Source organism: Lactuca serriola, chromosome 7 (assembly GCF_051521515.1).
Source record: "Lactuca serriola cultivar US96UC23 chromosome 7, Lser_US96UC23_V15, whole genome shotgun sequence".
Taxonomy (NCBI): domain Eukaryota; kingdom Viridiplantae; phylum Streptophyta; class Magnoliopsida; order Asterales; family Asteraceae; genus Lactuca; species Lactuca serriola.
The window spans coordinates 104,979,173-104,990,520 of NC_136414.1; positions in this window are offsets into that span (position 1 = coordinate 104,979,173).

Genomic DNA, 11,348 nt, shown 5'->3' on the forward strand with positions numbered 1-11,348 from the left:
AGCTTGTATAATATGATTGAAAGGATTTGTAGGTTATAATTAATATATCTGGCAAAAACAACTTAACCTTTAATTTCACATGCGACCTACTTTGGATCTAAGTTTTCTCTATTGAAAACAATAAAAAAAATTAAACATCATAAACCCTAAGGCAAGCCTAATATAATCGAACTTACAAGGATTAAGGTTTATATACCTTTTCATTATTATTAAAAATAATCAAGAATTCCTTTCTTTAGTTTGCTTGGAAAGCCAACTCTAAGATTATGATGTCTCTAATGGTTTGTACCCAAACCCTAGCAATGGAAGACTTGAGAAGAGAGAGGAGATGGAATCAGAATTTCGCCTATTCTAGCTTTTGGTATGCATGGAAAGAAAATAAGGAGTCCAAGGAGCCCTATTTATAGTTTATAGGAAAACCCTAGAAACCTTAATTTGAAATAAAATAATATTATTTCAAATCTGGGTTTATCTAGTTTCCTTATTATCCACATAGGACATTCCAGAAACCCTAGGAGGTTCCTAAATTTCATTCACCCTAGGAAGGATCTAGAATCCATCTATTGTTTAACTATTAAAAAATTTCAGCTTAAGTCCTTGCACTTTTAATTAATGTGATTAATCCCAAAATTAATTCCAATTGATTTCTGATTAATTATTAACTAAATATTACTATTTCTAATTAATATATTAATATCATAATTTATTAACAAACTATTTATTGCTATTTATTAATCATATAATAAATCAATAAATCAACCCCTCTCTCCAAAAGTCATTTCCTCAATTACTAGTTTTGAGGGCAACCCAAAAAGGACTTTGCTTTTAATTCAAGTATATACCAATTTAGTTATTGGCTTAGACACCTAATCCAACAGTCTCCCATTTGGATAAGTCTGTAAGTACAATTGCAAGTGTAACTTCTAAATAAAATAGCAAAGTGTGCTTTCCAAAGCAACTACCAGACTTTGGTCTGATCAGACATCTACCCTAAGATAAGTGATCAAATATATTTTCATTCTTCAAGATATCATATGGACATTAGACATGGATTACAATCAATCTCTTGTCCAAAATTTTATTTCTCGATTCCTGATTTGTGATGACCTCATTAGACTACTAATTGAACATATCAATTTAGTCCCAGTTGGCACTATAATGTTAACACCAAATCACCAATAGGCCCAAATATATTGCTTATCTTGTTAGGAAAAAAGGAACGATTAAAATTAGACTTATATGCTTGTATCTTTTACTCACCAAATCATGCATGACACTACATTTTATAACATTATGTTACTGATGCGTTAACATCAATGCAGAATCGACTTGTAAATTACAACTAACATATCTATGTTTTAAGAATATAAGATATTATCGTCTCAGTGTTACTCATGATATAATCCATGAAGTAATTATCTGAGTGTGGGTTTACCCAACACTCAAAATCTCATTTACTAAGTACTCATAAACATTGTAGCAAACTTTATTGCAATGTCTAACCCCTATAGACAATCTACAATTCAATTCATGACGGTCTAAATTCACTACTTACCCTCAAAAGTATGAACGACTGTGAAATTTCGAATAATCAAATCATTCGGGAAGTAAAACATGCAAAGCAAAACACAAGAATAAACAATTGAAAAAGGTAGTAACCATACTTATAAATAATCTCTATTATTGAATAAACAAAATAAATTACATTTATTTTGTTACAAGTTTCAAACTAACAATTAACGACTAAAACTAATATCATCTCTCAAGCCAATGCTCCTAGCATGCTGGTAACTTAACCCTACTTAGAGCCTTTGTGAAAGGATTTGCATGATTGTCATCTTAAGATACTCTCTTTACCAGGATATGGCCCTCTTCAAACCTATGTCTGAACTAATGGTACTTTCTATGGATATGCTTGGATCTACCATGATCCTTGGGTTCTTTGGTCAAAGAAACCATGCCCTCATTATCATAGAAAAGTTCCACTAGGTCTTGAATGGTCTGGACTACTCCGAGATCACCGCTAAAGTTCTTCAGCCAAGCCAATTCCTATGATGCATCACTTGTTGCGATGTACTCTAATTCACAAGTAGAACCAGCCACCTTTCTTGTTTGGAACTTTTCCAAGTAACCACTTCACCGTTTAACAAAAACACCTAACCTGACTGAGAACATAAGTTGCCTCGATCCGTTTGAAAGTTGGTGTCACTATATCTACTTACTCTCAAAGTATCACTGCCACCAAGGACTAGAAACATTTCCTTTGTCCTTTGCAAATACTTAAGAATGTTCTTTACTACAGTCCAATGAGCTCTACCAGGATTGCCCTGAAATCGACTAACGATGCTTAAAGCATAAGACACATTAGGGCGAGTATATATACCATAACTAACCGTGGGTACCAATACGGGCATGGCTAAGGATACAACAACCCATACCACACACAGCAAGAGATGGCCGATGGAGCAGTCGCCTATCCACACATGGACAGCCTGGTCATGAGCATCAACTCAACATTCTGCCAAGAGGTCTTACAATACAAAATACCACATTCCGCTTTGATCCCAAACATTCCAAAGTATGAGGACTTCAGATGAGAACATAGACACCTACAATTGGACAATGACATCACTACGGATGGACAAGAGGTTCACCTGCACTTACTTCATGGTTATGCTGTCAGGAAATGCTAGAAAATGGTTTAAGGCGCTGCGTCCGGGAAGTATCTCTAGCTTTGAACTGTTGAGATATATCTTCCTCAATAATTTTATGCAATTAAGGAAAATCAAAGGTGATGCCAACTCCATTATGGAATGCAAAGAAAAATAAGGAGAGTCCATCCAAGCGTACTACGACCGGTTTACCCTCACAACCCTAAGCGTTCACGGTTGTGAGGAGTTCCTAGTCATCGGCGCTATCGCCTAGGGGTTGCTCACAGGCCCCCTGTCAAGGAAGATGCAAGGAACAGTGCCAAAATCTAGGGATGAAGTGAAGTATAGGGTCGAAAAGTACCTCAGGAAAATCGAGGGGGAAGAACGCAAAGAAGCTAACCTAAAATTCGTATTAAAAGCATACCTCAAACAAGAATCAGTTGACTCCCACTCCCGCCATAGCCACAAGGAGCGTCACGATGGAAGTCACGATAAGCATGTCAGATATTCGAGACATTCATCCCGTAGGTTTTGCCCATTCGTTAAGGACGAGCCCTTGAGCCATAGGCCGGAAATTCATATTGTGTAAAAACCCCTCGGCGAGTGGAAAAAGGAAAAGGAAAGTATTGCGAATACCACAAGAGAAAAACCCACGACTCCAGGGAATGCACGATCCTCAAAAGGGGAGTAGCAAACAAGCAATTGAATGGAGATCTCGTGGAGATCGTGAAGACCCTATGATCAAAATTCAAAGCTGAACAAAAAAACGGGTGAACCCGGAAGGAATCAAATAAACAACCGATCAAAAGGGAAGAGATCTTCACAATCGTGAAGCCCCAGAATAGAGTTAGGAAACAATCAACAAAGAATTGCATTGACGCCCTACCTGACAATACTCATAGCATAAGTTTCTCACCAGGAGACCCGCGAACACCCGACTGGGATCCCATAGACCCGATTGTAATCTACGCCTACATCTAACAACATCAAATCTGGAAAGTCTTGGTCGATGATGGGAGCAACATCAACGTCCTCTACAAGCACTATATCGAATGAGTCCCATCACCTTAAAAAAAAGAATCTAAAACCACCAGCCTGATCCCCACTCGTCAGCTTCACAGGACACAAGCTATGGCCGCTCGAGACCATAAGTATACCATTAACAGTACTTGTCCACGATGGGAAGGAAAAGGTTAGAATGGTAATCGAATTCTCAGTAGTAAAACACAGGTCCAACGGCGATATGATCCTTGGGAAGCCAGCCCTTTTCTGGCTCCAAGCCATCCCGCCAACAATACATGGTACAACAAATTCAGGACCACCAACAGCTTGCCAACAGTGAGCGATCTCAACCCACGGGTAAAGAAACAACAGGCAATTGATGCCTGGGCCACTGTGCACATTCCAAAAAGGTGGCACACAACAATAATTACCACCCAGATCAAACACATGAGGAAAAGTCGCCATCCCCACATAAACAACCCGGGAGGAGAATGACATGATAGAAACAACATTACCATGCCATGAACATCAAGGACAGTTAGCATGAACACCAGACGAGGCAGGATACGACTAAGCCTCCCAACATGCCACCGCACGACGGAAGACCAGAGCACGGGAAAAGAGAAAACAATGTGGCATAAGCACGAACTCTCGTAGATCTACCAGAAATGCAACAGGGAAACCGCTAAAGCTGGTATAGTGAGGATAGATAACTACCCCAGAAAAGAAGATGACGACAGGAGATCTACCACAATCGTAAGGGTCCACAATTGCCAAATGCTTCTTTCAGGACGATATATAGTCGAGAAACCTACAAGCAATAGAGGGAGCATCGAACCACAAATGATCCAAAGGGTCGTAATAACGCAGACACGCACTCCGAACAAGACAAACTCATCCTTAGAGGATGACCAAGTAACTAGAACCACGAAATGGAGAAAATTGAAGATCATCCTCCGAAAGATGGCCAAACCAAAAACAACAAATCATGGCCCACACGCAAGCGCGGACATTGAAGAGCTCATGTACATAAGCCGCCAAAGGGACACAAACCAAGAAAGACCAAGAAGAAGAATTCACTTTGATAGCCTGGGAGCACCAGAGCCTGAATCAACACGCTTAAAACGAGGGTGGGGGAGGGGGAAGCCAGGGAAAAGGCCAAGTGATCAAACTTATAACAAATAATCAATCCCCAATGAGCTATCCTTGGAACTAGTTCTAGAATAACACCAACTATCCCACCCTTAATACCTATCTAATGATGTAGATGTCTCCAAGACACTAAAAAATATGTAATGAAAAGTATCAATTTAAAACACATGCATATTAACATACATTCATGGTAAACAAAGACAGACAGATCATCGGCGCCATTTACATGAAATCATCGTAAAAAACACAACCAGAGGCCTCAAAGGCTCACAATCTTCCCCTAGTAAAATCCCGTTCTGGCTAAGGACAGTGAGAATTAGGATGTGGAATAAATAAAGGCTATGAAAGGTCATATCCTTTGCCTCACAACAAAAACAATATCTAAGCGTCAAAGCCTTGGGATGACAATCTTGGCACAACCTAGATAATCAAACTTTGAGACAAGGGCTTCAAGAGCCCAAAGCTCCAAATAAAATCTAAAAGAAAAAAAGGGGAGGAGAATTGAAGGGAAGTAACCAAAACGACTAACCCTTGCTTAACAGAGAAAACTGTCTGCCAATCTCTCACTTAACACAAATTTAAACAAGAATAGCAATGCAGAATAGCATTCCTGGGACTGACCATGATCCAGAAAGGAGCTCAACCCTAGGTTGGCGAATGTAAAACCCTCAGGATTCAAACCTAATAAACCACAAGTGAAACATGAACAAAGTATAAAGTTATATCTTTCGAAAAATAAAACGAAATGTCTATCGGACAAACTCCGAGCTTAGAAAAAGACCACACAAGGCCATTCAAAAACGAATAATGGGCATTGTCAAAGTTGTTTACCAAACAAAAACCACCCAAAAGAAAAAATTGTTTGGGTATCACCGACCAAAGGCAATTCACACATAACAAGGGAGATAGCAAAGATCACATACCTGGGGCAGGGGCGGAAGGTTCGGCCCTAGAAGTACTTCCTTCAGGGAATTCTCCTTCAACATCATGGTCACTACACAACAGGCGAAGACCTTCCATGTCAAGCTCGCCAAGGTGGAGGTAGGAGGCAAAATCGGTCTCCAAGAAAGACTTCAACTCAGCATGCATGGCTTGGGTATCTTCTAGAAGGGTGCTTGGCTTGTCAGGTATAAACTTCCCTACAGCAACCTGTTCCCTGATTGCATGTTTACCACTCTCTGCCCATCTCCTATACATGCGGCCTTCATTCGCTTAATCCCAAGTGTGAACTCGAAGCTCTCAATCAATTTATCCACAATCCGAACAATCCCTCTCTTCAGAAGCCAAGACAAAACAGTCTCCACATTCTCCTTCTTCGCCTTCTCCATCTCCAACTGCACACTACACTCCTCAATGCGGCCCTATAATACCCCCATTCCTCAACCAACGCCTCCACACGCTGAGATAAACTCTCTACGGATCCATCCAACTTTGCAACCTACTTCTCCAAAGAGGCCTTCTACCCGGACAAAAGATCATAACGGACATCAAACACATGCTTCTCTCCCTCCAACTCAAGTAACCTCGCCCTCAATTCATCCCGCTCAGGCCTAATCGAAGCAAGCTCACCAAAACTCGAGCTATCTTGACGAAGGCGACGAGTAGTCGCAACCATGTATGAGCCAACCTGAGCAGTATCATATAAAAGATTGTTTGAAAGATGCGAGTTAGAGAGAAGCTCCAAAGCCTTGATGGTGGCAGGGGAAAAGCATGGAAACCCCAGTCTAACGCCACTGTGTGCTGTGTGAGACGAGACTCTCAGGTAATCCCCCATTCTGCCACATATATGGTCGATGTCGTTTGATAGAATAGAAGCAGATTCCCTAATAGCACCCTCCCTAGTTAGAAGCAGAAATGGTGGTACTGGAGAATCTTTATGAGCAATGCTCAAGTCAACACCAAAAATGCTTTCACCAAAAGCAATAGGATCCTCTATCTCTTCCTTGGGTTCACAGAGCAGTTTCGTCGCCCATTCTTTCACCCCCTCCGACTGTTTTGAAGTGTAATCATCAGGGATGTTCACTACCACGGTTGTCACACCCCCAAACCAGAATGCCGAAAACATTTGGGGGCAGAGAACGTCATGTTTAGTATCACAAAACATGCATCATAGTAATCAAAGTAACAAACAACCATTGCATTAATATTAAAGTGTTTACAAAGTATGTGATTCACAAAAGATTGACTCCAAAAGTAAATAACAAAACAAGACATGAAGCTACTATACTCCATCATCTAAATCCTAGTTCGCGTACCTGTCTACTAGTTTCCTAAGAATGCAAGTTATTTTGAAAGAGTAGATCAGCATTTAAGCTGGTGAGTTCATAAGTATTTAAGTGATGAAAAGTAAGTTCTTTAGAAAAGTTCTCCTGTTCCTCCAGAAAATCCTATATTTTCTGATGTGGTGAATGATAAGTAAAAATGACTCTACAATTCCTTCTATAAGTACTAAATGGATACAAGTTATATACAATCCAGAGTAAACATACAATCGATTGTGCGAATCTGCCCTAAGCCGACAACCAAACAAGGAACAGGAAGTAAGGCGGAAAGCACACATCTCATTGTTTCTTAGATCTTCATTGTATACAACCCTGGCGTATTCATTTAGTACTTACAGAGTTAACTATAATAGTTCTTTATATTTGATGAAAACATTCTTTAAGTAAATCATATATTTCCTTTAGTAAAAAATGGTAACCACAATAGTTCCTTCTATAATCACTTAGTTTATACAAGCTATATATAATCTAATATCGAACGGACAGTTAAATGGGTGAATCTGCCATAAGCCCACAACCAAACAAGGAACAGGAAGTAAGGAAGAAATCATACATCCAACTACCTATTGGATATTAATTATATATAACTATGATGTTTAAACTAAGGTATTGTAGAATTAACCACTAAATGTCCTTTAAGTTATACTAGTTTAATAAAATGCATTAAACCTTTTACTGATAAGTTTCTAGTTTAGCCTACTAAATGTTCTATCAAAAAAGTGTGTTAGATTGGGTGGATCTGTTCTAAGCCCACAACCAAACAAGGAACAGGAAATGAAGCGGAAAGCACACATCCTACTATCTGTCAGACCCGATTAATATATATCCTTGATGTATCTACTGAGGAATCATAAAGTTAGCATTATAAGCACCCTTTTAACTAAATTTACTAACACTCAACTGTTTTTTTGTCTTTTGTAATGATGTATGTTTTCCCATGTTTAAGACTATCTTTCCTAGAAAATAGTTTGCATTACCTTTTATGTGAGAAGATCACTATATGAATGTAATGGGAAAATGAAAGTGTACAGTAATGTTGTATAAAGTAACTACTGAAGCACTAAATACCTTAAAACCAATTTTTTAATTAAGGTTAAAATGTGAGGTGGTTATAACCATACTGAATGACAAGTGTTTAACATGACGACCTGCTGGCATTGAAACTGATGTGACATTTGTCACCCCTTGGCCTCCCGGCTAAACTGTAGCGAACAGTCGGGATGTGGGATTGTCAGTCCCGTATAGATCTATACACACAATGCCCACTCTCTCTCCAGGAGACTCTGGTTACAAAACACAACATAACAAGTACATTGCTATGTCATGAAGTAGTGGTTTCACATTAATGTTTTCTTGTTCTTGTAAAAGGATGTATGTTCCTTTATGTTCTTGTTATTGTATGTTCATCCTTGTTCTAGTTATAGTATGTTATGAACCCCTAAACTATACATATTATAGTTTACTAGTATGTTTGTTTTGTACTGTCCCTGATTTGTAGAAAAGACTCGATTATCTACTGAGTTATTCTTGTACTTTAAAAACAGAGTTTTTTAAACAACAAAGTTGATGGGTTTGAGCCATAAGAACTTTCCTATGTGCACATACAAACCCTAATGCTTGGATCTAGGTTTCTCTAATTGAACATGCAATGTATCCAAGACTTTGATTGATAGATCTAATGTAAACATTCAATTCATAACATATAAAATCAGATCTAAAGGAATACCTTGAATTGCTTGCTTGAATCTTCTTGTCTTTGGAGCTTAGAGTCACAATTGTCACTCCTCTAATGGCTTACAAACACCAACTAGCAAGAGGATGATAAGAGAGAAAGAGGAGGGTGAGAAAATCGGCTCTAGGGTTTCTTGCCTTGTATGAGTCCCGATTTCCTCCACCCAATGATTCTATTTATACTATGAGCTACTAGGGTTACACCTTAAACCCTAATTGAATTACTTAGGCCCTAAGCAATCCAATAATCCCTATAGACTAGGCCTTAGACGATTTCTAGGATCTTCCAAACCCTAAAATCATCCACCCTCTCATCCATAAGGATTCATAGCCCAAAATACAACTATCACACATTTGACAGTTTATGCCCCTTTATTCAATTAACCTCTTTAAGTCACCAAATTAATTCCTAATTAATTTATGACTTATATTAATCAAATAACAATATTATTATTCCTTATATTATTCTCATAATATATTAATAATATTTCTTCTCTCATTACAAATCATCCTGTCAAGTTGCTATGGTGAAGGCAACCCAAAATGACCATGCACAACCGGATCAAATACTTGCCAAATATAGTTACAGCCTTAAACACTATTCCAACAAAAGTAACATAACTTAAAAGAGTTTTTGAATTGATTTGATCACTTATAAAAGCATAAGAAATACTTTAATGTGATGGTTATCACAGATAAACATTAACACAATACAATTGTGTTCAACTTGTATCCCCCCCCCCCCTTTAAAAGCATTTAAAAACATTTAAAGGATTGATTATAGGGGTATGAACTCACCTTATGTGGGTGATTCAACTGAAGATTCGAGTAAGGATGAGAAGTACCACGAATGAAGTCCCGAGGCACAAACGAGTCCTAAATGACATATATTGATACATATATGTATATAATTAGTGTATATAACAACTAATATGTAAGGGATACAACCTTAGGAACTAGGAAACACTCTCAATGGAGTGTTAGAATCACATATGATTGATTGAAGGGAGTTCACGGCCACACAAGAAGTGTGCACGGCCTTGGGAGGGTTCACGGCCATTGAACACATGATGTGTTCATGGCCCAAGCATAATCTTATGAAGGGTTTACGGCCATGGAAGGAGGGTTCACGGTCCTATCAAAATCTTATGAAGGGTTCACAACCCAATGAAGGTTCACAACCGTGAACTCTTGAAGATCATGCCAAAGAGGTGTTTATTTCATGGGGATGCTAGTGTTTCTAATGGACAATAAGAGGAAGAACGAAATACTTACTTATTAGAGGTCTCTAAGGTGTTCACGGCCCAAGAATTAGTATGTGTTCTTGGTGTTCTTGGTAGAAAAGATGGTGATTTTAAGATCTTGAAGGAAAATGGATGAATCAATATGGAATCAAAGGGGTTTCTAAGTATACAAAAGTAAAGGGATGAGACACTTACGATTTTAGAGTGAAATGAGAGCTTTTCTTTGATGATACTTGAGAGAGAATGGAGTGTTTGCGGCTGGAACTTGGAGAAATTAAAAAAATGAAGCAATCTCATATATATGGAGGGTGGTTCACGGCTAGAAGAGTGTTCACGGCCGTGAACAGGATTTACGACCGTGAACCTCATATGTTGGGTTTTCTGGTTCAGGTGCAGCCTTCTGATCTCGAGCTAATACTTCAAAACACTCAATCCTTAAGTGTAGTAGGCTTAGAACTCATTAGAATGACCCTTAACAAGGCTAAAAGGTAATAGAAATAAGTTTGACTTTTGGTTGATTGGATTGACTTTACATGATAGAAATTTACGGGTTATCACATCATCCCCCCGTTAGATGGAATTTCGTCCCGAAATTAGCATTCCTAGCAGTACTCCTGGGGTTGTGCTCCTCTGAATGGCAGAATACCCACTCGTAGACATGGGCAACTTTGCTCTGGCACTCATGATAAGATTCATACCTGGTCCATCTATCATCACCTCGTGTATACAAGTCGTATATAATTAAGATTAGTAAGAGGGTTGGATGTACGACTCTGCCCCAGGTCCACAACCAAACAAGGAACAAGAGATAGGGCGGAAACACACATACTAAATCTGCATAATCATAATTATATACCACTCTCGCGTATACACTTAATAGTGATAGGTGGGTTGTATTCGTCCTTAGCCTCTATGCTTGAACTTGATCTGTTGGATGAGTGGTAGTTCAGGAAGGTCTGCTGAGTATACGATTGCAAGGTTTCGGACAGCAAGGTACTCTTCGCATGAGTACTTCGGGGTATAGAAGACAAGAGACAATATTGAGGTCTAGGTCGGGTTGTCGTTACGAATGACGAGGGTTTCATTACTTTTTCGGTTAAGGCGTTGGGTTTTCGAAACATATGAACTTGGTATAGTGAGGACCACGCCAACCCATGATGAATGATGATAACAGACATTTTACAAAAACACATGTTACGCCGATTTGAAAGAAACGTTTGTTATACGATGTTGTATCTCGAGTATGCTTGACAATGAATTCTGTGAAGACTTTCTAGTGCTTTCAG